Genomic DNA, 22,836 nt, shown 5'->3' with positions numbered 1-22,836 from the left:
GTAACTAAGCAGTATCTGTTTCAGTCAAGTTGTTGTTAAACAGGCTCCTGACCTATGGTAAGCTAAGTTGTGGAAGTGCCCATGATTTTTCCACTCGGGACTTTAAACCTCTTCTATAAATCCCAATAAATAGAAGACCCCAGATCGGCATTACTAACTGTTGCACACAGAAATTTCAGAGCTGTATTATCTCAGTTTTACATTCTGTAAGAATTCCCCATCCATTTCTGTGTCTATTGCGCACACCTTTGCAAAATGCCTTAATCTAATCTTCTAAGCCCCACACTTTCATTCCTCTCCTTTCTTTCCATGTTCACGTAAATGCTGCCTTTTGAAAACTTTGCCCGGATAGGGTTTGCTTGACATGTAGAATGAATGGCAGTTTGTGGGAATAAAGAGTAAAACAAAACAATACAACTATGTGCAAATAATAATGTCAACAAAGAAGCTCCTGAGAGGTAAGAATAAATTGCAGCCTGTCTGGTGATAGATCATTGCCATGCTGTTAGTGATACATCAAAGGCGCTGTCATGCTCGTGAAGTCAAATCAGGTTTTTACATAGTTGTGTTGTACTTTCTTGAAATGGTACATGTTGACTTTCCACACATCTTTTCTCTACCATTTCGAAAAACAATAAAACTCCTCCTTAGCCTCAAACGCTAGAAATATAAAAAAGGCATTGATTCTGCTATTCCAATACTGACCATCTTAAAATAAGACAGTGGCTCTCACACATTTCAAAGGTATTTTTTTCTTAGTTCAATGGAATTTTATCTATATTCTTTAAACATGAAAAAAAAATCCCCCGCTTAATGGATAGGTTGTCAAGTCTATAATAAAGATGTCAAAAAACTTGCAGTGAAAATTAGAGTCAAATATATATCCAGTGATATGGTTGAATCAGTGAAATTACTTTTCTCCCACTTTTCTTTTAAAAAAAAATCCTGACTTATTTTCACTCTGTTACATGAGCCAATTTACAAATATTAATTGCACAGAGTCATGTTAGAACTAGATGTAAATTACAGAATTGAGAATGCCAGTTTAAAGTAGTGGTTCAAATAATATATTAAAAACTAGAAGACTGAGATTTAGTTCTCCCTTAGACAAAGAAACTAGCTGGATGATTTGGGGTCATTTTTTCTTGACCCAATCTATTTCACAGATTTATTGTTGGAAGGAAAATAGACAGAGGGAATATTTTATACACCAGGGGTCACCAGCCTTTCGGAACTCAGAGACTACTAAATTCATAATTTTAAATCCCGCAGACCATTAATATAATTTTTTAAAAGATAAATAGTATATAGTGCAATATAAAAAATGCAAATATTTTTTCTGCGGACCTCCAAAATTTTCTTACAGGCCACCTGTGGTCCACAGACCACTAGTTGGTGACTGCTGTTATACATCACTTTGAGTTGTGCTTCAAAAAGCTGAGATACAAAACTAATTAAATATGCAAGCCTACATCCTATTGATATCTGCAAAACATGTTTTCAATGGAACGCTGTGCAAAAACCCCCTTTCAACATCTTTTTTTGTTTTCCTATCAGTTTTCATTCAACTTAATGATAATGCATTTGCTTGCTTGCTTTTTCTTTTTTCAGGAGCAGAGAATTTCAGATTGCAATGATTCTGCAATGTTTAATTGAGGAAGAAATATGCATGACAGTCCTGTTTTCCATTGTGCAATCATCTCTCTAGGAGTCAGCAGAATTTCAATTAAATCTAAGATATCATCAGGAAGTTCCCCTCACTGTTTTCAATTTGTTTCCATTTTAGGAAGCTAGGGATGCTTCTAAGCAGTGGAAAGATGAGGAAGATGTCAGAATATATTCATGAACTGGAATAGGGCTTAGTAACAAGGTCAGGGAATGGGAGCTGAAACACTTTGGAGCCTGGGTGTGGCTTAGCTCTGTAGCTCCGAGTCTGTGCTAAAGCTGCAATCTAATCAGAGCTCGGAACTGAAACTGGAAACTGTTCTCTCCTCTGCCTGTGTTTGGTTATCCTCTCTACCATGTTGGAAGAACCACTCTTGGTATTGTATATATGTCTCATGTGTTATTATGTATATAAAGAAGAACTGAGTCCTGCTGAATCAGTTACCCATGTGTGCTTTCTGGATTTGATTGCTGCAACAAACTCTGACAGAAGAGATAACAACCAGACCACCATTCACACCTTCAGCACCTTTGACAATAATCAGTATCACCATTTAATTCTTAAGCCAATTGGAGAAGAAAAGAGATGACTTCTTCAAGTTTGCAGATTGTTTCTTTATTTTCAGATGAAAAAAAGGAAGTTGTGTATGTCTTTCTGATCAGGCAGGTGCTCCCCAGGGGTGACAACTAGTGCCTTCAACAGGTTGTTGAGATGTGCTGAGCTAGTTGGTTATTATAAACACACTCAGTTGTTAAGTCAATTTTTTCCCATTTCTTATCATCATAACCTTATTCAGAAAGGGAGTACTTCTGTTTTCCCAGTGATTGCCTGCTGCTTGCCACCCATGGAGATTATTATTGTTTGTCTCTTGAAGACATTTTGTGTCACTAACTGAACTGTCACAAATCCTTACTGAGCAACATTAGCTCACTGTACATTGATCTCCTGTGAATTCAGCTCCTTGCATCACTTGCCTGCACAAATGTCACAAACCACCACCGGTCCATTAATCATCATTGTTAATGGCTCTCAAGGAGAGCATTTTTGATGTTTGGAGACCAAAGCTATATTCTGATCTGCTACTGCAAAGTCGATTCTTGTACTTGATTATGTTTGTCATCATGTAACAGTGCCTTAAAAAAACATGTCTGGAATTTAAATGCATTTAACTCAAGTTGTCTCTGTAGCTGAGCCCTCTGATTGTTGATGAAGCTGATTTTCTGCATGCCTCATAATCATACCATACATTTGTAAAATCTAGGTCAGGCTCTGAATCCGCTAAAACTTTGGGGTTGTTGTTTTTGTGTGTGTGTGTGTGTGCAAGGAATATTTTCATAGTGTCTTGATTGAAGATTTGTTCTCTCAAACCAAAGTATAACATAATTATTAACATAAAAATAACATAAAAAGGATGTAACAGCTTATCAAAGCAGCTATATTTACTATTGAGCTACGTTGATATATATATATATATATATATATCAAAGCAGCTCAGTACTAATAATTGTGACACAGAACTTAGAGTCCTAGTGGACAATCATTTCAATATGAGCCAGCAGTGTGCTGCAGCTGCTAATAAGGCCAAAACAATCCTAGGCTGCATTAACAGAGGGATAGAGTCAAGATCATGTGAAGTGTTAATACCACTTTGCAATGCCTTGGTAAGGCCATACTTGGAATACTGCTTATTCCAGTATTGGTTGCAAAATGTAAAAAAGACGTGGAGACTCTAGAAAGAGTGCAGAGAAGAGCAACAAAGATAGTTAGGGGACTGTAGGCTAAAACATATGAGGAACGGCTGCAGGAACTGGGTATGTCTAGTTTAATGAAAAGAAGGACTAGGGGAGACATGATAGCAGTGTTCCAATATCTCAGCAGTTGCCACAAAGAAGAGAAAGTCAAGCTATTATCCAAAGCACGAAGGCAGGACAAGAAGCAATGGGTGGAAACTAATCGAGAGAAACAATCTAGAACTAAGAGAAATTTATTGACAATTCGAAAAATTAATTAGGGAAACAACTTGCCTCCAGAAGTTGTGAATGCTCCAACACTGGTGGTTTTTAAGAAGAGATTGGACAACCATTTGTCTGAAATGGTATAGGGTTTGCTGCCTCAGCAGGGGGTTGGACTAGGCCTCCAAGGTCCCTTCCAACTGTGTTATTCTGTTATTCTGTTATTTGTTTTCATCAACTATAACTTTTAGAGAGTTCCTCTTTTTTTGGGGGGTGTCCATCCATCTTTTTTTGGGAGGGGGGGACTTCTATAGGTAGTCCTTAACTTATGACTATTCATCTAGTGCCTGTTTGAAATTAGGCTGGTGCTGAAAACAGTGAGTTATGGCTGGTCCTTGCATTTCCAACTGTCCCAGTGTCCTCCCAGGCACATAAACAAAATTTGAGTACTTGGCAACAGGCATATATTTACAACAGTGGCAGTGTCCCAGGGCCATGTGAATGCCATTTGTACCCTTCCCAGCCAGCTTCCGATAAGCAAACACAACAGGGAAAGCCAAATTCATTTAACAACTATGTGATTCATTTAATGACCAGAAAACAAAATAGGATATAAGAGGTCATAAAATTGGGAGCATCTCAATGATCACCTCACTTAGCAACAGAAATTCCATTCCCCATTGTGATTTTAAATTGAGGATTATCTGCACTGACTTTAGGTTTCCTAAACTGAAGTTTCTATAAAATCCATGTTTGAATGGGATGGTAAGATTTTGGTTGAGCTTTTATGATTGATAGTACAGATAGTCCTCGGCCTACAACAGTCCATTTAGCGGCCATTCAAAGTTACAATGGCACTGAAAAAAAATGACTTATGACCATTGCAGCCTCCCCTTGGCCACATGATCAAAATTCAGATGCTTAGCAACTATTTATGACAGTTTCAGTGTCCTGGGGTCATGTAATCAGTTCTCATGACCTTCTGACAAGCAGATTCAATGGAGAAGGCAGATTTCCTTAACAACGGTGTAACTAACTTAACAAATGCAGTGGTTCACAATTGTGTCAAGAAATAATAGGGCAAAACTCAACATCAACTTTGGGCTCAGTTGTGGTCGTAACTCCTAGGACTATCTGTAGCCTTGAATTCATGTTATGGTAGAGTTTGCCTACTATGGTAACTTTTAAGGCAGAAGATTTCTCTTGGCAATAGATGAAGATAGAGGAGGGATTGTGCTGTTTTGAAGCCTGTGGTTCAATTTAGTATGGGATTGCTTCTAGGCAAGCTTTTAGTGTTAAAAAAAGATTCATTCAGCTGTGGGGTTAGGGTTAGGGTTAGGTTAGGTTAGGGTTAAAGTCAAGGGTGGGTTGCTGCTGGTTTTACTACCGGTCCGCAAGCCGTGCGCATGCACTGTTCAATGTAAATTGTTCTTCGTACATGTGCAGAACAATTTACAGTGAACTGTGCATGCACTGTTACTAAAAAACAAAATGGCGGCAGCCCAGCTGCAGCAAGGGAACCAGTTCAGGGGCATAGCAGGCCTGCCGGTTCTACGACCCAGGCCTGAATTCCACTACCGGTTCAGCTGAACTGGGAGCAACCCACCTCTGGTTAAAGCTAAGGCTAGAGTTCCTTGGTGATAATTAGATGTAGGCTGAGTTATTGCGATTGAATCAATGGTTGAAGGAGATAGAGCCCCTCTAGTGGGAATAAAAAAAACATTGCATCTTGGAGTTGATTTGGGGAAGGAAACATTTGAGATCAAACCCTTAGCTCTATATGTGTCATTCCCTAAAGAATAAAAAGACAATCTGGTGATATTCTTGTAATATAGATGATCAACAATAAAATATTTACTTGAATCTATTCACAAGTGACTCTGTTTCCTTATGCCTGACACTAACCACGTCATTATATTTTGTGCCAATTGCCTAGCAGAAACTTTTTTTAAAGTAGATAATTTATCTTGCCACTAGATAAAGTTAGGATGAGTTGGGATTAAGCTTCCTTAAAGTCTATAATTCACTTCAATGTGACATCTAGCTGTAAGCCCAATTTATTAAAGGTTAAGGTTAGAATTCTTTGAATTATATGGTTAAATTTAACTAGAATTTTAGGTTTTGCATGTGATTTCCCGAATTGCCATTACCTTACATTAGGATAGGGATTGCCTAAAAGAGTCAGTGTAATGATTAAGGAACCAGGCTAAAAATCAGAAGGCCATGAGTTCTAATCCTACCTTGGGCCAGTCATTCTCTTTCAGTTCTAGGAAGGAAGCAATGGCAAATCTTGCCAAGAAAACTGTGACTAGTCTAAGCAGTTTCCAGGAGCCAATCTAATGGCTATCTAATAGGGTGTATGGCTAGTAGATCTATGCCTCAATTAGATGTCTGGCAGAGACTGAATTCCTTTCTTAACTAGGAACAGTTTAAATTGTTAGTTCTGGCCTTTTGGGCCACGACTATTGAAAATATGTTTTTTTTAAATTTTATTAAAAAAAAAACTTGATTAAATATTTTGCTCTTGTGCCCTCAGCTTGATACTCCAATTATGCCTGATTACTTTTTCCTCACGATAAATTTGCTGTCTCTTCACTCCCCTCCTCCCCTGTTTAGCTCCAGATTTTTGGAGCCATCTGCCCTTGAAATATGTCTGGAGTCTGTCCTCAAGAAGGCCCTCAAAACATATTTCCTCTAATTATTTGCTGTCGACCTACACTAAAGTTGTACTAGCATTACTGATCGTTGACTGATTATTGCATGGGATTAGGAATGTCTCACACTCGCTAATACATTGGTTTATTATGATTTACCAATATGTATTGATTTATAGTTTATTCAACATATATGCTACCCATTTTGCCTAGTGGTGGCTCTAGATGGCTTACAGCCAATAAAAGCAAGGAGATAAAATATTAAAAACATCAAAATAATAAATCTTAACACTAAAATTGACCTAAGAATTGCCAGAGATGGCAAGAAAGTGTAGAAAGTTAGCACCCACCTCTCTCCTACAAGAATGAAATATTTTGAGAAATATTAAAAAGGCAGAATATTATATTTCCCTGGATGAGAAATGGAAAACATGTTTTTTTAAAGGGGGAAAGCAGCTTCCACCTTTCTTAATAGCATTCAGCAGATATCAGCACTTAAGAGATAAAGAGATAGATAGCTCTATTCATAAGCAAATATCCTCACCCAAGATCCAACACAGGAAAAAGCCATTAAGCCACAATAGGAATTACCCAACACCCTTTCAGAACACAAACCCCTTCATTGCATCGCCCTCACAAACTTCAACCAAACCTGGGAGCTCAGAAAAACTCCTAGGATTTGTATCTTGCCTATAGAGCCAGCTATGACCCCTACATAACCCCCACATGGCCCCATGGGAGTCTGACAACAGTCAATATAATACATGTTCTTGCATAGGAACAGGAAGCTCAAGTTCAAAGCCCTAGAGAAGGTATTTAAAAAAACCCACTCTCAACTCCATGTGGTCAGCTGCCCAGAACCACCCATGTGGTCCCGCTTCATCATTAAACCATCTTTCCAATCAGCCTCCAGCCTCCATTTTGTCTCCAGTGCCTTTCTCCTGGATTGGAACTGAACCAGATGGATATTTCTTCCCACAGAAAGAATCAAGAAGCACATGGAAGGATGCAGGGTCTTATCCATTAACCAGAATGTCATGCCCCCTTCAGGGCTTCAGGCCAATTAGCAGAGCCAGGACTTCAGATCCTTCCAGAACATAAAAATGGCAGATGCAAAGCTCACATCAGGGGTCATGATAGGGTGTTATGTCCTGGCAGCCAGCAACAGCCAAGCCGCACCTGATTGGCTAAGACGCGGCTTGGCTGAGCGCGGGCTGACAGGAGCTTCTGATTGGTTGTCCTGCCTGACAGCTCCGAATAAATATCTGTCAGGCAGGAAAGTGCTGAATTCTTTTGCTGTATGTAGTTGATGCCTCGCTGTTAATAAAGTTGGCTGTTAGTTGCCTCAGAATGAGTCCTGCCTCATCCTTCGGCCAATCTTTTACACCATTGCCCTTGCATTGCCTTTAGTCATAAGTGCACACTAAATACAAATACTACTATTAGTGTTGGACCTATCCGTTCCTAAGAAAATATTCGCCAGAGTCCCAAGAGTTGAAAATATTTATTGGAATCATAAAGACAACGAAGAATTCTGGCTTTTCACCATTGCTGAATAAATGCATACGTCAACTTGACAAGGGAGCAATCTGTTGAAACAGGGAAGCTTTATTATGAAAGCTGGAGCCTTATTTATCTTCCCCTAGGGAGTTATTCTAATAATGAGTGATTGGTCTTTTTTTAAGAAATTTTTTTTAAAAATCATCAGAACACGGTCAACCACCAAGGTCCAACATCACACTCCGTGACTCTAAGGTTCAAAGTGAACCTACGAAAGAAAATATATAGTGCTTAGTATGCTAATCCTTAAATATTGAATTATTTGGGAAATGGAGAACAAAAGTAAAGGTTTTAACACAGTGCTTAAATTTTGCAACCTGGGAATCTGCACATAGGGTTTAAAAAGACAAAACTGACTAATGACCATCAGTGCTTAGATGAAGTGGGCTAAAATGTAATGTTCTTTCTATATAGGCAAAAGCATAATTACACCAAACAGCTAAACATTCTGTCCACTTTAATGACTGCATGGTAGGAAACTATTTAAGTCATTTACCCCCTATTGTTTTTTTTTAAACTATAGAACAAATGTAAACAATTGTAATGTAATTGTAAATGCAATTGTAATTGTTTACGATTGCAACTTCTTGTAATATCTGCTCATTTTGTATATATCTGTTTCTCTGTTGGAAAAATTGTTCACAAGCCCTCCAAGTTGTATTTCTGTTTTAAAAAATATATCGTACTTATTATGAAAGCCAGTTTGGTCTGGTTAGATTAAGGCACCAGGCTGAAAAGTGGGAGACTGTGAGTTCAAGTCCCGTCTTCAGCATAGATGCCTGCTAGGTGACTTACGGCCAGTCGCTCACTGTCTCTCAGCCTAACCCACCACACAAGGTTGTAGTTGTTGTTGTTGTTATTGTGAAAATAGGAGGATAAAGGTGGAAAATAAATAAATACATACATACACACACACTGTATTTTTCGGAGTATAAGATGCACATTTTTCCACCCCAAAAGAGAGTGAAAATCTGGGTATGTCTTATACAGTAAATACAGCCTCCCAAAACCCCACCCTGCAGATCCCACTTTTTGCAAAAATGGATGTGCAGAGGATTTGGGAGGCCTCAAAGTGCTTCTGGGAGCTAGGAAGGACAAAAATGGGGCTGTTTTTGCCCTCCAAGCCCCCAGTAGCACTCTGCAGGCCTCCCAAACTCTGCACACCGTGTTTTTTTTGCAAAAAAGGACCCGTTATTGCAAAAAACAGGCTGTTTTTTGCTCGGTTTTTTGCCCTCCTTGGCCCCCAGGAGCACTTTGCAGGCCTCTCAAAATTTCTGCATGCCCCTTTTTCACAAAAAAACAGGGCGTGCAAAGTGTTTGGGAGGCCCGCAGAGTGCTCCTGGGGGGCAGGGAGGGCAAAATCCTTTTTTTTTTAAAAAAAAATTACCTCTTCAAAATTTTGGGGCCTCTTATACTCCGGTGTGTCTTATACTCCAAAAGATATTGTGCATACATAAATACATAAATACATACATACATACAATATTCTGCTATTATTGACAAGCATAGTCCTCTGGAGAAAGTTGTGCTGGATATGTTCGCCATCTTGTGTTATTTGGACAAATAATAAAGAGGAATACAAATTAATGAAAGAATGAGAGAGAGAGAGAGAGAGAGAGAGAGAGAGAGAGAGAGAGAGAGAGAGAGAGAGAGAAGATTCTGCTATTATTGACAAGCAAAGTCCCCTGATCTGTATTTAAATATGCAAATCCCACAGATGCATGTTATATCAATTGATCAATCAATCCATATCTTGGGAGCACACACTCTTGAAATGTCCTTTTTATGAATTTTTAATTGGGAAATTAATGCTGTTTTACTTGTGTGATTCTAGTATCCTCTGCAATACCCAGTGGGAGTAAAATGTCTAAAGGATTTATGAATGGAATTTGTGGCTAACTTCTCTTTTATTCTTACTAGATCTCCTTTTCGTCCCATTTTCAGAACATCCACTTCTTTTTTCAGCTTCTTTCTTTCTTTCTTTCTTTCTTTCTTTCTTTCTTTCTTTCTTTCTTTCTTTCTTTCTTTCTTTCTTTCACTTCTCCCGTGACATGACACAGGACAAAACTGTGTCAATTTCTTCTCCAAGTTTGGGAGAAACATAATGTGGGGACATTGGGAATTTTCAAGAGCTGAAGCTGAGCCATTCTGAAGAAGTCTGTCTTTTTCAATGGGTTGCATTTTAACAGAATAGCAGAGTTGGAAGGAACCTTGGAGATCTTCTAGTCCAGCCCCTGGCTCAAGCAGGAGACCTTATACCATTTCAGACAAATGACAGTCCAGTCTCTTCTTAAAAGCCACTAGAGATGGAGCATCATTTTTATCATCCATTTTTGCATCTCACTCTCTACTTCTTCATGGTGCTGCTGGGATTTCATCAGAAATAAGAGAAAGGGTTTGGTTTTGTGGTGGGGTGGAACGGGGCAAACAATAAAGCATCAATAAATCAAAAAACAGTGCCATATGACCTGTAGGATTATTTTTTCATTTATTTTAATCTTGTGTCATTTATAAATGAACAACCCTGAGCCAGGGATGTGCAAACTAAAACATACATTTTGGTTGTTGTTTTGTTCCTTTGAGGCAGTATTAACTCCTGGCGACTGCCTGGGCAAGACCCTGCAATTTTCTTGGCAAGATTTTGGATGTGGTTTATCATTGCCTGCTTCTTAGGGCTGAGGGAAAGTAACTGGCTCGAGGTCACTCAGTTGGCATTTTCCCTAAGCAAAGACTAGAACCATGGTCTTCCAGTTTCTAGCTGGTCCCTTAACCACTGCACCAAAATAGCTCTACGATATTTAGAGAAGTTGCATCATTTTTCTTCATTTGAAAAAGTAGCTTTTGTTAGTCATGAGAAAAGGCGAGCACTTTGAAGTTTCAACCTTTGACAAATGGACTACTTACTAGGAATTGTCCACGCACTTGCAAGCAATGTGTATTCTCCAGTCCATAAGTGCCAGAATTAGAAGCTTACTCTTTACTCGCCCTAATTTACAGTCAATAATATTTTTTGCTGTGACTTTTCCATCTTCCCTTTGTGTCTGACTTTACTTCATCTAATATTGAACAATTTGTTCATCTCTCTCTGTCCAAAGTCCTCCCAACAATTTTCTCCAGCGCTGCAGTCAAAGGCATCGATTTTTCTTCTCACAGCCTTTTTGAGGGTTCTGTTTTCACAACCGTGTGAAACTCTTCTGAGGAAAAAAATGCCACTTTCATTGCACCTTTTAGCTGCCTTTAAGATTCACTTATTTTCCTCAAGCGGGAATCTTCTGGTTTATTTTCCATTGGGATTTAGATGAGAATTATTGATCACCTAAAGAAGGAATGAGCTTCCTTCCCACCCCTTCTAAGGGTTCGTTACCCTGTAAAAAGGGCACATGTTGATACGTGGCGTTGACCATTCATTTTAATATCTCCTTTTCCTCTTGCTGACATTGTCTTTTCACATGTCCTTTATCTCATCCCACACCTATCACCACATCAGGAAAGAGAGAAAGGACAAACATTTTTGACAAGAGATATGAATCACTCACTTGCAGAGGTCTCAAAAGTGATCTTTTTTTCCCCTTCAAAATGTAACTGGACTGTTTTTTCCTTGAGGAAGAAGAAGAAGAAGAAAGTTTTGCTTCTAATCCAAGAAGCTTTATAGTTCTGATGGCTTTTAAAGCTCTAATGAAGCTTCTTGGATGAGAAGTGAAACATTTTCTTCTTCCTCCTCAAGGAAAAAAACAGTCCAGTTGTTCTTTTGAAGAAGAAGAAGAAGAAGAAGAAGAAGAAGAAGAAGAAGAAGAAGAAGAAGAAGAAGAAGAAGAAGAAGAAGAAGAAGAAGAAGAAGAAGAAGAAGAAGAAGAAGAAGGAGAAAGTACCTTTGAGACATCTATGACCTTAATGACTAAGAATCTCCACAATCACTTGCAGAAGGCTTTTGGAAAAGACTGAGAGTCACAGGAAATTAAGCTGGAGCTTCGGGACATAAATGTCTTTCATGCCTAAGGTAGGACTAGAACTCACAGTAGCCTGGTTATTCATGGTGCCATGATTAATTAACAATTTTCCTACCTTTTGTTCATGCTCAAGTTTTTCCCTATTTGCAAGTAACCTTTTCGTTTCCAAAGAAAATTTAAAAAACAAAAACAAAATGTGAATCTGTGGAATGATTTAACTTACATATCAGTTCCTTCTGATAGAGAGATCAAATGAAGTGAAGTATTAGTACTGCTTTATAAACCCTTAGTAAGGCCACATCCGGAATACTGCATCCAGTTTTGGTCACCATATAAAAAAAAGATGTTGAGACTCTGGAAAAAAGTGCAAATAAGAACAACTAAGATGATTAAAGGCCTGCAGACAAAAACATGAAGAACGGTTGCAGGAATTGGGTATGTCCAGTCTAGAGAAAAGAAGGACTTGGGATGGCATAATAGTATTCCAATGTCTCAGGGACTGTCACAAAGAAGAGGGTTATTTTCGAAAACACCAGAAGGCAGGGCAAGAAACAATGGAGGAAAATTAATCGAGAGAAAAACCTGGAATTAAAGAGAAACTTCCTAACAGTGAGGACAATTAACTAGTGCAACAGCTTGCCTTCAGAAGTTGTTGTTGTGCCTTCATCACTGGAGGTTTCTAAGAAAAGACTGGAGAGCCACCTATTTGAAATGGTATAGAATCTCCTGCTCCAGCATTCTGATTGATATTGATGTTTTCAGAGCAATACACAATACTTTGTTTAAATTGCTGCTTCTCTCATACTTAGTCATACTTAGTCATGATGGGCCTTTTATGACTTGTGGACTTCAACTCCCAGCATGGTTGGCTCAGGAATTCTGGGAGTTGAAGTCCACAGGTCATAAAAGGGCCATCATTCCCCATCCCTGTTCTACAGTCATGAACCTTGGAGCAAGAGAGCTTGTATTCACCTCAGAGTGTCAAGTGCAGAAAATTAGGAGTCAAGGTAGTTCAAACGAATACCGATTTATTGCAAGCTTATGCTCTCTACAAGAATCTGATCTACTAATGGTCAAAGCAAATTGGTGGTAGATAAAAACTAATGGATTTCAAGGTGGACTTAGATCTCTTGTGGGTATGAAGGGCTTGAGACTGAGAATGCATTTGACCCCTTCCTCAGGCTCAGCCTGGTCATCTCCCATACATAGCCTCATTTTGCATAGATGACACATTTCCTTTTGTAGAAGTAAATATGCAGTACTTCCCACCACACCTGAGCCTCATTGGGCACCTATATGCCTAGCTGACTGGAAGTATCAGACAAGGGTTGTACTCAACACACACGTGCAATGAAGCTCCATCCAGCTATTGGAACAGCCAAATGTGGTTTCAGATATAAGCTGAAGCAAAGCCAGGTAGCCATTTTTCTCTCTCCCAAAGCCATTTTGAAGAACAGTTTCACTTGAGCCTCACTCAGAGCAAGTCATCCCGCCAAAGAACTACACAGCCCTAATGATCACTTAAGCAAAGTTGATGTTATCATAGTCATTCAACGACTGCCATGAATCATGCTGAAATGAGGCTGGAGGTGGAAGAGAACATCAGCTTGCATAAATCATGTTCTCCCTTCCCAAGATGTCCTCTGCAAATTGCAAATGATGGTGAGAATTGTTAGTCCATCGCTAATTGAGATCGTGGCCAGCATTGGTTCTCAGCAAACCCCCCCCCCTCCCATAAATGTTAAATGCAACTTGAGGTCATCAGAGGTTTGTCAGGCTGCCAGAGGAACACTATTTCACAAATTAAATTAGCATCGAGGACATCAGTGTTGAGGTGCCAAATGATTTCCTTTGTGGATTCTGGCTTTAATTTTGATGGATATTTCTTTTTCTTCAGGGTCCCACAGAACACCATTTCCAGCACTGAGATTTTTTAAAAATGGAATGTCTACTATGGACCTTTGCCAATTGACTGGGTTCTGAAACGTCTACAGTAAATTTCATATGCTGGCATTTATTGAAAATATTGTCTCGTTTGCACTGTGACCCACAAAAGATAGTTATGTCACTCAAGGACCATTTAAAGGGACAATGATTAAGGCGTCCAAATCTTGGTATTTACAATTAAGCCTCTTCCACGGCTCATGAAGGCACCAGAATGACTGTGAGTTACTGCTCCTTAATAGCTTGCACTTTGAAAGCAACCCAATCACAGCTTTGAATAAGTGATGATTATATTGATCAGATCCCTCCAAATCAATCCTTAATTAGTCATGTTTAGTGCTGAATTGATCATGGCTTACATGCAGTTATGGCGTGTTGAAGCTGAAACCAAATTCAATAAATTGCATTAAAAAACTCTTCAATCTTGTTGTAAGCTGGAACAAAGACAAGCAATAAATAAATAAAGTTAAGCTCGTTTTTAAAATAATGTCATTTCATGGCATTTAAGCCTCTTCCCCCCCATGCTAATACTTTTAACTTTTGGGTGGTCTCTTAGCTTGGTTGCAGACATTTTATTACCTAACTGGGTAGCAATATCATTTCTGAAAGATGAAATGAAATGAAAGAGCATCAGGAACTCTGCAGTTCAACCCTGAGGTATAGCTATTGTTTTCTCTTCTCTCTCATGATGATGATGAGGGGTGGTGGTGGTGGTGTGTGAGAGAGAGGGGGGGAAAGGGGGAGGGGGGAGAGAGAGAGAGACTGCCCCATCAATTAGACTTTGACATCAAATAAATCATTTCTTTCTTTCTTTTTCAATCAAATTTTTATTTTTTTATATCCTTTATACGTATCAAGGTGTGAATGGTGTGGTAACTGGGTAACATATATTTCAGTACACATAAACACAGTCTTATTATTCCTAAATATTACATTTCATTTCCATTGTTTCATATTATTTATACGTCTTTTATTATCACCTTTCCTTTCTGAACCATCTTTCTGTCCTTTTGTATATCTTAACATATTAATATATAATAATTATTTTCCCCGCTATTTTCTAACCCTATTTTAACTCCCCCCCTTTCATATCACTATAATATTCAAAGATGTGTTTTCCACCGATTTTGTTGTTCATATTTCCATAGTTAAATCAAAGTTCCATCCTTTATTCTTCCATTTTGCAATATCTCCTTATCAGTCACGATCATTTATACATTTAGGGTATTTCTAGTCATGTTCTTTCCAGTTCTTCAATCCCTATAATTCTATTATTAACACACACACACACACACACACACACACACACACACACACACACACTTAATCGCCCATTAAGTTCTAACCTTCCACTTCCAATCATTTCTTATTAGCCTCAAATTCCTCAGGTTTCCCTACATAATCATCCCTGAGGCTCTTGTATGTACTGTCTCATTCCCACTACTTCACCTGCAAACCCCTCCACTCAACACTGTTCTTCTTTGTCCACTGTTGCTAAGAAAATACATTGGAGGTTCCAAGCACATAAGCGTTGGCTCATCATGTTTTTAGGGCTGATATTTTTGTATAGGATGTTTTGAGGTAGTCACCCCTATGAGATTGATTTGGATACATTTCTCTTCACCACTTGAGCTGCTTACTTGTGCTCCTTGCCCTTGTTTTCTATTTTCTCATACTTGCATATTGTAATAATGATTTCTTTAAATCCCACCTTTGCACACAATCTTTTCTCTAAATGTGTTTTAGCTCTCCTTGTCTGACCTTGCAAAGAAAAACCAAGCATCATCATAATTGGCTAGTACTTAGATAGGAGTCCACCCCAACATTCTCAAATTATAGAATAAAAAGAAAGTAAAATTATTTACGATTATTTATGTTAGTGGAAGAAATGCATTCATCATCAGATGAATGCTTCTTTTTACAGAAAAAATAATAAAAAGTCAATAGTTTGCTGTTCATATGCCTCAAAGCTTTATAATGCCTTGGTAAGATCACACTTAGAAGGCTGCATCCAATTTGGTCGCCATGATATAAAAAAGATGGTGAGACTCTAGAAAGAGTGTAGAGAAGAGCAACAAAGATGATTAGGGACTGGAGGCTGAAACATATGAAGAATGTTTACAGGAATTGAGTTTGTCTAGTCTAGTGAAAAGGATTGGGGTGACATGATAGCAGTGTTCAAATATCTCAGGGGCCGCCGCAAAGAAGAGGGGCATCAACCTATTCTCTAAAGCACCTGAATATAGGGCAAGAAGCGATGGATGGAAACTAATCAAGGGGAGAACCAACATAGAACCAAGGAGAAATTTTCTGACAATTGGAACAATTAATCAGTGTAACGACTTGCCTCCAGACGTTGTGATTGCTCCAACACTAGAGATTTTTAAGAAGAGATTATACAGCCATCTGTCTGAAATGGTATAAGGTTTCCTGCCTGAGCAAGGGGTTGGAAGATCTCTCTTCCAACTCTGTTATTCTGCTTCTAGTGCCAGGAAGGGTGCTACAGAGTTAGTCTTCTATCATCATCATCTTTTTCACCATCATATTGATTACAACCTTATATCCAGTTTGTGTATAAGTAGGTTGCTCAAACAGAAAGAGCCCCTCTCTCACACAAGCTGGTGTTAAGAGGAAAAGGCTGGTTATGGCATTTTCTTCCTCCAGGGAGGGGTATATTAATCTGAGGAAGTAATACATAATCCATAACCATAATACTGCTTTGTGGTCCTCAGACAAATAGAATTAAAATTCTGGATCCAAGAAAAACCTCCTACTTGAATTACTCTGGAGCAACATTATTATATGCAAGATTGTATTAGACGTTTACTAGTTTGTGATCAACAGCATTGTACAAAAAAAGTGACTTCAAAACATTTGTTACATTTTTATTCAAGAGCCATAAAAGTATTTAAATAAATTACAACAGGGTACATTAACAAGTGAATATATGATGGCTATATGCAGTGCTATACCTGTCACTGGCTCATGGAATATGATGTCTAATTTTTCTATACTACCCTCTATACCAAATGAATCAATAATATAAATGTCAAAAAGTAGTCCCATAACAATTGAATCTCAATACTTTCATAATCTAGCTAACACAGTTCTAAAAACAGCATTCTTTTTCATCACCAACAATGTTTATCCAATGATTTCCAACTAATAAAACAAGAATTTTTGCACTTTGGATCCTTACAGATGAGATGGAGATTCAAAACCAAAGAATATCAGAAAATAAATATAAATGGGGTTGAATTCCTAGTGTAATATTTGTTATGATTCTAAGTGAACCTCAGGCTCTGGCAACAAAACTCATTTTTGAGATGACAAGTTAATTGATTTCCCTAAACAGTATAAACAAGGATTAATCCAAAAACTCATTAAAATTAATGGAAATAGTAGCAGCCTTGTGGGTGGGGGGAGAGTTTTGGGTGGAGCCGCCCAGAATTTGACATAACTGGATGGCTATATCAATGTTTTAAGTACAATAAATCTTGCAGTTCTACTTAAATTTGGCCACCATTTTTGTTCAATGAATTTCAGAAAGCAGCATTTGAAAGATGGGGAAGGCGTAGAATAATAAGGGTGCTAAAGTTGAGAAGGAGGTTTGAGTACACTGTTGACCATTTCATGAATTCTAATCAAAAGATCAAACACATTGTGGACCACTTTAAGAATGTTAATCTGATTATTTTGCTTAGATTTATATCTAATTAAATAAATATCTCTTGGTTAGCAGTACATTCTATTAAATTCTGCCATTTTGTTTTGAGAAAATCCCTCTTAAGTTTGAGAACAAATACTAGTCTTAGTTCATTTCCACATTTTTTTTCAATCCCATGTTTTCCTTAAGAGGAGATGAGGACAGTCCTGGAATCATCAAGTTGGCAGGGGTCACCTAGATTGTCTTTTGCTTGAACACATCTAGTGAAAAACAGCTTATCATTCTCTGAGGTAAATATTTCCACTGTTACTGTCACAAAGGTTTCATCAGAACCTGCCTTCCTATGACTTAAATCCATTGCTCAAAATCCATTTGTGTGACTCCCCATTGGGGATTTGAAGAATGCCATCCAGCAGTGCTTGCAGGTCAAAAAAAAGGCAGTTCAGTGGTTATGACAAAGCAATCCACGCTAGTAATACTATTACTAAATTTGCAGATGATATAACGGTGGTGGGACTAATCTCCGGGGACGGGGTGTGAGTCTGCCTATCGAGATGAAGTGGAACGGTTGCTTTCATGGTGTGGAGACAATAACTTGGTCCTTAACACCAATAAGACCAAGGAGCTTATAGTGAACTACAGAAGGAATAGATCAGATATCCAGCACTTGCTTATCAATGAAGATCGAGTGGAGCAAGTGGCTAGTTTTAAGTTTCTGGGTGTTATCATAAAAGAGGACATGACCTGGGGCGCTCACATTGCAGCGCTGGTGAAAAGGACCCAGCAGAGATTATACTACCTGAGACTTCTCAGGAAACAACAACTGAATGAAAAACTGCTGGTGACTTTCTATCACTGCATCATAGAGAGTATTTTAACTTACTGCACCTGTGTATGGTTTGCCAATTGCACAGTGACAGATAGGACAGCCCTCCAGAGAGTCAACGTCATTGCCCAGAGGATCATTGGTTGCCCTCTCTCCTCTTTGGAAGAGCTTTATAGCTCTGGCCGCCTTAAGAACATTCTTAAAGATCCATCTCATTCTGGGCATCCTTTCTTTGAACTATTAACATCTGGCAGACGATACAGGATGATAAAAAACAAGGGCAAATAGGCTGAAAAACAGCTTCTATCCCAGGGCAGTAACCATATTGAATTCTATGGTATAGTGCAATATCAGGTTTTCGATTTCAATTATATAGAAAGTAAAGGATGTATGTTTGTGTTTTTATTTTTGTAGTTATAATGTACACTGAAGATGGCATATAATTTCATTGTACCATGTGCAATGACAATAAAGTAAAGTAAAGTAAAACTAAACTTTGCATGTGTGTGTAACCTTGATCCATGTAGAAAACAGCTGGGTCTTTTGTTTCTTGGATTTCTAAACCGCCCCCTCTCCCAAAAAGGTCTTCAGTCATGCTGCTGCTATGCCATCTTGACTTTTTTTTAACCTTTCCCCATAGATATCACTGGTCAGCGGTGACCCCAGGAAAGAGACAGAAGTGGTTCAACAAGATAACAGCAGTGTTGGAAGAAGAACTTTCATGACAGAACAATTAATCCATGGAACAGCTTGCCTTCAAAAGTTGTGGGCACTCCATCACTGGAGAGATTAGATAACCATTTGTATGAAATAGAATAGGGTCTCCTGCTCTCCCATTGAGTTGGACTAGAAGACCTCCAAAGTCCCTTCTGTTATTTTGCTATTCGAGGATTTTCACCAGTTTTATATTTAAAGAAGTCTGACTGTGATGCTGTAGGAGAAATTGATGTAACACAAGCCCTGATCTTTTTCTTCACAGGTTGCAATGTTGCACCCAAAAGGAATAGAGTTTGTGATGTGATGCCATGGTATGGTTTTTGGCATTCTATTGTAAAACACTACTTCTTCATTGTGGAGTCTGGGAGCATTTTCAGGGTTTTATATTCAATGGCCAACTTGCCTCAAATGGGCATATCAGCCATGTAAAACATTAAGAAATTATTTACTGGAAACTTTCCCTGAGCTAATTTTCATATAACTAGCAAGATAACACACAATAAAGTGGAGGGGGGGGGGGCTTTTAAAGAATTTGTATCACTACCAGACGTGGCTGCAGATAAGTTCTAATTAGGACACACGTGTGATCTGTTTGAGAGTATTCAATAATTAAGCTGACATAATCACCCATCCTTTTCTCTTCAAATAGCTCCAAAAGCAATGCCTTAATTAAAAGCGAATTTATGTCAGTTCCGAGCCAGTTTATTTGAATGGCTGAAATTAAGCTTCATTCCCTTTTAAAAGCAATTCAGATTCTAAGACAGGCTATCCTTCTCTTACCACAACTAAGCACAGAGCGGGGTTTTTTGTTTTTTTTAGCCCTTAGAACAGAGCACTCGTTTTATTTTCAGCTTTTAAACTAAGTTTATGAACGAAGTATACAGTTTGGATGCCAGCATTCAGACTCATTCATTAAAACTAGAGAAAAAAAATGTATTCTATTACAGACAGGGAGCTGAGAAAGTGCTCTTTGTAGAAACCCTTCCAACTGAAATTCTCAGGCCTAATTTACACAGCAGGAAATGTCACTAAAGTTCTTTCTTTTAATGTTGTGCTGGAAAAAAAGAGAATGGTGACATTCCCACTGGGACTGTTCTCCATTTTAAAAAATTATTATTCTGTAGGCCTGGTGATGTTTTCAGTCTTCTACATTCTAGGCATAGATATAATTTTTTTTCTCAAGCAAATATCTGAGGAATATTAAGAAAACGGGATCATTTTACAAAAGCTGTGACATTTTTTTATGGAGCTTCACCGATATTAAAAGTCACCAGCGAGGTTCAAGGTAAAGATTAAAATTGCATTCATGCTTGTGAAAGAGATTGTCAAAATTGGATGGTTTCAAGTTTTTGCAGTCCATTTGAGGGAAAGGAAAAAAAAGGAAACTGACAGATAGTTGAGAGTCTTCTTGTTGATAGAGAATGATGCCCATTGGCGGAGCCTCAAACATTAGCCCTCAGACCAACGTCGTGGCAAAGTGGAAAAGATGCCAGATTAAGGGTACCACCAATAGACTCACCTTCCATACTAATTGCAAGTTCCTTCGGTGTATGTTGACTACTACTGGTTTACTATCCTCCACTTCAACTGAGGGAAATAGGCTACAATGGAACATTTGCATGTAGCACAAAAATTCTGCTCTTCAGCATGCCACCACTCCATCCTACAGAGATGGTTGCTTTAAATATGCTATCTGAAATGATTGGTTTTTCTCTCATAATATTCCACCCTTAGATGGCTGCTTTCATTTGAGGTGAGCGATTAGAAAAATTCAGCCTGAAAAATGTATATTTCACAAAAGGCTACTTGGGAAATGTGTGTGTTAGAATGCATGCACAGATAGTTCAAGGTCACACTATGGATCTTTGGAGAGGGCTTAAGCTTGATTGGGGTGTTAAGAAAGTAATTCAGTATGGTTTAATGATCAGAATAAGAATAACATTTGGAAAATTGAACTTTTTCTTTCCATAATATAGCATAGAAAAACATTGTAGGAGTAAATTTGCAGGTAAAATAGACCTTTGAATAGATGATGCATGCCAAAATTATGTTTCACAGGGTTTTTGAGCTACAATTCTCTAAATTCTTACTATCCTTTACCTTAACTTTGGAGATAGAAGTTGACATGGGCAGTGATCCTAGCCCTTATGGTAGGGAATAGCTATGTCAATTTTTATAATATATCCTGAATTAAATGTTATATACTAAAGAATAAAAATATCATCATCAGGTCAAGTCAATTAATCCTTGCAGTTCAAGAAACATTATTACCCAGTTGTTGAGGATAAGGGCAGGAACAATGAAGAAAACCAACATGGAACATTTTTTTGAAAAAAAAGAATACAAAAACCCACACAATTTCATCCTCAATGAATACTTGAGGCTCAATGTTAAGTGGAAGAATCAATGCATGATAGCTGAGTCAAAGTTAAGAGTTCTTACCATCACAAGAAGAGAAATCGAGCAAATACAGAACAACTTCCAAGATGCTATAAAAGAAAGAACCACTTATTGTAGCTTATTGATTGTTACAAAGAACATGGTTTGCCATTTTTATATTTTATGATTTCTCTGCTCCCTCTTCTGTTCCAGATTATTCAACATGAGTTTTGCTTTATGGTTTGCTAAAAGATGGCGATAGGTTGCCATGCAATGGGGAAAATCCAGAATCTAAAAGAACAGGAAAGTCAGACTCACATTTTCCAAGGCTGACAAATTCCCCGTTATCATCAACTCATCAGATGGCAGATCTTCCTAATTATTTTCTTCCTCTGAAGGGTTCTTAGATTTATTGTGCAATTAGGTTGATCACTGGCGGCCTCATTCTGATTCATTGAAATATGGTACTCCCTCTTTTTCCTCTCCCCACAATATGAGATCAACTCCCATCAGCCAACATTGGGAGTCATTTCAAGTTAATACTTTTTATGGGCATAAACAAACCCATATAGTGAATAAAACAGGAATAAGGTACTATTCTTCTTGAAAACTCACTGAAGGATTCAAAGGTGATGTTCTTTTGGAATTGTCTGTAGAGATTCTCAGTCATCCAAGTCATGGTTGTTCCAAAGGTGCTTTTTTCAGGAGGCAACTGGACTTTTTTTGTTTTTTCTTTGAAGACATTTCACTTTTCTTCCAAGAAGCTTCTTCAACTCTGACAGGATAGTGGGAAATGAAAGGATTTATATTCCTTGAAGACAGCTGGTCATTTGCATCCTTTTCAGAGGGTTGTTGAGGCACTTGGAGGTTTATCTGTGTCCTCAGTTTCACCTGGGGTAGTGCTCCTGGTTCCTGTACTCTGCAGTTTTTCTCTGGAAATCCATTCCTACTCCCTCATCATTTAAAGGGTGTCCATCGCAAATTGTATAGCTAAACGTCTGTAGAGATTCTCAGTCATCCAGGTTATGGCTGTCCCAAAGGTGCTTTTTCAGGAGGCAACTGGAATTCTTTTGTAATTGCATTATGATACTACCTTTTAAATATCCGAACAAGAGGATGATCCTAGGCTTAGTGTATCCCTATTTGATACTTGCTCACTGTTTATATTTTGATTTGGATCAATCTTTTGCCCCATCTTTTGCCCCATTAGATTGAGAGATTCTTAGAGAATAAGACATTCCAACTTTCAAGTACATCAAATGCTTGAAGACCTTTTAAGACTTGCGGGTTCCAAATAGGATGAGGCTAAATATTGGAGCAGTATTGTATGGAAGATTTGTTTCTCTGCTTCATTTCTACTAAGGTCCAGACCCTGCCTTGTACTGCAACCTCCTGAATTTTTGAGGTTCAATTTTTATTTTTTTGGTTAATGTCTCTAGCCACGTCTCGCATTAGAAATTGCTTTTGGGCCTCTGAACCTTTCTTAATAACTCCAATTTTTCTTTGTATAATGAACCTCTAAAC

General features: G+C 38.2%; 1 long non-coding RNA gene across 1 annotated transcript; it reads left to right on the top strand.

The window, feature by feature from the left end:
* Positions 1 to 12,694: 12,694 nt before the first annotated feature.
* On the top strand, positions 12,695 to 20,953 carry LOC309387313. The gene is made up of 3 exons (XR_014174579.1): positions 12,695 to 12,786; positions 17,580 to 17,680; positions 18,857 to 20,953. It is a non-coding gene; the product is annotated as an uncharacterized lncRNA (long non-coding RNA).
* Positions 20,954 to 22,836: the final 1,883 nt, after the last annotated feature.

This window comes from Natrix helvetica, assembly GCF_964273705.1.
Source record: "Natrix helvetica genome assembly, chromosome: 2".
NCBI lineage: Eukaryota > Metazoa > Chordata > Lepidosauria > Squamata > Natricidae > Natrix > Natrix helvetica.
This window is presented reverse-complemented; position numbering and strand designations above follow the sequence as displayed.